Consider the following 4,121-nt stretch of genomic DNA (forward strand, 5'->3'; position numbering starts at 1 on the left):
TGCTATATAAATGCAGTGATTCCTGTGTAAATGACACTGACAGTGAAGGGGTTAACCAGTGGCTGTCAGTGTAGGGGTTAAGTGTTCCTAGGGGTGTGTTACTAACAGTGGGGGGCCGGGCTTTCATTTAGTGAACACTGATCTCTGCTCCAATCACATGGCGAAGAGATCAGCATCACTTGTTGCTAGGCAGAATGGGGAAATGCTGTTTAAAATGGCATTTCTCTGTTCAGCTGCCCCGTGAGACGATCGCGGGTATGCCTGCGGCGGTTGAGTCTGCAGGACCCGCGACCGGACTAACGGGAGTCCCGACCGTCACGCAAGCGCGCCGGCGATGGCAGGGCGGCATTAAAGATTGGATGTACCTGTATGCCAATATGCCTGCCCGAGCCATTCTGCCGACGTATATCGGTGTGCGCCGGTCGGGAACCGGTTAAGGTAGGTGTGAAAATTCTGTAAATTAGAATGCTTTTAGAAATAGAAGTATCAATAGTTTATTTTTATTGATTAACAAAATGGAAAGTAAATGAACAAAAGAGAAATCCAAATCCTATCAATATTTGGTGTAACCACCCTTTGTCTTCAGAACAGCATCAGTTCTTCTCGGTACTCTTGCACACAGTTTGTGAAGGAACTTGGCAGGTAGGTTGTTTCAAACATCTTGGAAAAATAACCACAGATCTTCTGTGGATGTAGGCTGCTTCAAATCCTTCTGTCGCTTCATCTAATTCCAGACAGACTTGTTGAGATCAGGGCTTTGTGGGGGCCAGACTATCACTTTCAGGACTTCTTGTTCTTCTTTACACTGAAAATAGTTGTTTGGCATTTGCTGTAGGTTTGGGGTTGTTGTCCTGCTGCAGAATAAATTTGAGGCAAATCACACACTTCCCCGGTGATATGGCATGGTGGTTAAATAGCTGCCTACATATCTCAGCATTAGGGACACAATGAATCCTGTCCAAATCTCCAACTTAATTGGCAGTAATGTAGCCCCAAACTTGCAAGGAACCTCCACTGTGCTTCACTGTTACCTGCAGACATTCATTATTGTACTGCTCTCTGGCCCTTTGTGAACAGACTGCCACCTGCTACAGGCAAATTTTTCATATTTTGACTCATCAGTCCAGAGCACCTGCTGCCATTTTTCTGCACCCCAGTTTCTATGGTTTCATGTATAGGACATGGAAACAAGGCTAGACCACTAGGATAGGATGTTGCCTGGCTGTGCAATATGGTTTCTTCTTGCTGCTACATTCAACCAACTGCTACATCAATACCTTGTCCTACGCCCAGATGTGTGAAACAGCACACAGAGGTGGACATACGATCCTACAAAATTGAAATTATTGAAGGTAGAGACTAGGACGATTGAAGGTCTTACCGTACAGTTACTCTCCAATGCCCCAAGGAGTTAGTCACATGAGGAGTGGCATGGGTGCCTGTTGTGGGTCTGGATGCAGCAGATTATCTAGAGACAGCCTGAATACTGCTAAGGTGCTAGATTCCTGACTGGATCTGTTAAGAATGTAGGCCCACAGATCAGGCCAAGAACACAAAGAAGCAGGAAACAGAATCATGGTCAGGACGGGCAGGAGTCAGAAACCACCTAGAAAGCAGAGGTACCAATTCAGCAAGCAGAAATAAGTCAGAGTCTAAGCCACTGTTGAGATTAATGGGGCAGCTGAGGTCTTAAGACAAAAGGCAATGTCAGAACACAAGCCAAGGTCAGTATCAGGAGATAAGGGTACAACAGAGTCAGGAGGCAAGCTGGGTCAATCACACAAGCTGCTGACCACTCAACAGCTTTCCTAAAGCCAGTGCAGATGTGCAGGCAGCTATGACCCCTAAGAATCAGACTGACTATGGGCTGAAATATTAGCATGCACAGATTTTCAGGCATGGCCATGTGTGCCCAACCTCCCTGACAGTTGCACTCATTGAGTTGTTGTTGCAGTGTTTACCTTGATTTTTGTTGATGTTCCCATTTATGAATGCTGACACTTCCATATGTTTTAAATACAGGAAGTCCTTTGCTGCATTCACTAATACTGGTTTAACCTGCCCTCCTGAAACTCTTCTAAGCAGTAAATCACAGTGCATATTTAATTGGTAAATTCTTACCTGAGTCTGTTTCCGCACAGTAATAATATCTAAGCCTTTATGAAGGGGAAGGTGTTTGGCCCCGAAACACATTGGATTTTTTTCTGCTATGAATAAATTTTATAATTAAAAACCGTGGACTCTTGGATATTTGACACTCTAATAATTGGATTGTATGTACTAATATTTTTGTTATTGTCCTATATAAAAAGGAGAATTGTTTGCAGTGAACCAGATGACCATGCAGTTGCATTTTGAGATGTTGCAGGCAGAAAAGAGTGCTGTCTCCATGTACATAAATAGTAGTTACAATGTATGTATAAACTTGGTTTTTAAAATTGTAACACATCCTCATAAAATTTACAAAAAGCACATTTTATTTTTGTGGTTATTATTTAAAAATGATTGTAATACCTGCAAGTTCCCGTTGAAAACAAAGTTTAGATTTCAGATTTGGTGCATTTTCTTTGTCCTGCTAAATATCTGAATTTCATTTTGCCGGGCAATCAAACATTTGGCATTGTTAATATACATGTTCAAAATAAAATACCTACTGTACAGTAGAGATATATGTAGTCATTTTGTACATTCCATATGTAAAATATTCATAGAAATGGTGTATGATGTAGATTTACCATGGCACTTCTTATCTTTCATTTAGGTCAAATGCGTTTTCATATTTCTTCCCCTTTATGATATGCAGTCAAGTGACCTATCATTAAAGTGTTCTGTAATATAGTATGACATTCATCAACTAGAATTGTTAGGAGCTTTAACAAAAGATGTGTGGCAGTGATCATAATTGCTGTCTGATGTATCTTACATGGACAGAGCTATGCTACATTATTTTGCTTCAGAGGCCAAAATCATATATATTTATTACCTGCCTATACCATGGCATTAAAGTGAAACTGCAATCAAAACTTTTTTTTAAAAGTTTCGATTGGCCTTTCATTTTATGGGTCTACAATACAAATACTGTAATGTGTAGTGGCCCCATCATCTAAATACAACCAAGAGTTTAAACAGACCTTCTCATTAGACGATTTGTTTCAACGATGATCTTCCATATGATTGTATATGCATCTAACACATTTTAGGCCATTTATGTATATGTGGAAGCCTTCCTTGTGAGACCTCAAAAAGCCCTGATTGCTGGGTGCCACCATCTTGAATGTGATGTCAGCTGACTCAAGTGACACTCTGTAACAGGGGTCTTCAAACTATGGCCCTCCAGTTGTTCAGGAACTACAATTTCCATCATGCCTATGTCTGTGAATGGCAGAATTTTACCATGTTTAATGGGATGTGTAGTTCTGCAACAGCTGGAGGGCTGTAGTGTGAAGCTCCCTGCTCTATAGTAAAAGAAAGAAATAAGAGCGGTACGCTTATTCAATAACGTGCCATGAATTAATATACTTAAAGAATAAACTTGCTAAGTATCCAAAACATACAAATAAATAAATGTGAATAAAAGTCCAACTAAAGCCTAATGGTAGGAGTCAGTTCATATAAGGGTAAAAAATCTCATAGGGGTAACTTGATAGAAGAAATACAGACAACACATCAATCCAAACATTGACTGTTATATTTATGAATTGGCCGCTCACCTCCAAAAATGACCCAAAGGTAAAACGAGGCTCATCAGATAGTCAGATAAGGAATCCTGCTGATAGATCTGTAAAGACATCCCCAGTCCCAAGCGAAGACTGGGACTGGGACCAGATCTCGGTATCAAAACATCTTGGGAAATTCCATATGTAGGGAAAACAGCTCGCTCCAAGAAATGGCACCACTTGTATAAATGGTGCTCAAAGGAAACAAAGAACAGCCATAGTGCAATATTGCCAAATAAAAAGTTAATTTTTTTTTTTCAAATATAAATTTTTATTAATTTCAAACAATGCCCGGCATGGGCATAGACATATCGTACAACATAGAAGTGGGATACATAAAGGGAAAGGAGGAAAAGGGGAGCGCATATTGAACATATTGCCGAGAACAAGGGAGAGGTAGGTACA

Source organism: Lithobates pipiens, unplaced genomic scaffold (assembly GCF_037356315.1).
Source record: "Lithobates pipiens isolate NorthernLeopardFrog02 unplaced genomic scaffold, aLitPip1_a1.2 Scaffold_25, whole genome shotgun sequence".
NCBI classification, from domain to species: Eukaryota; Metazoa; Chordata; class Amphibia; order Anura; family Ranidae; genus Lithobates; species Lithobates pipiens.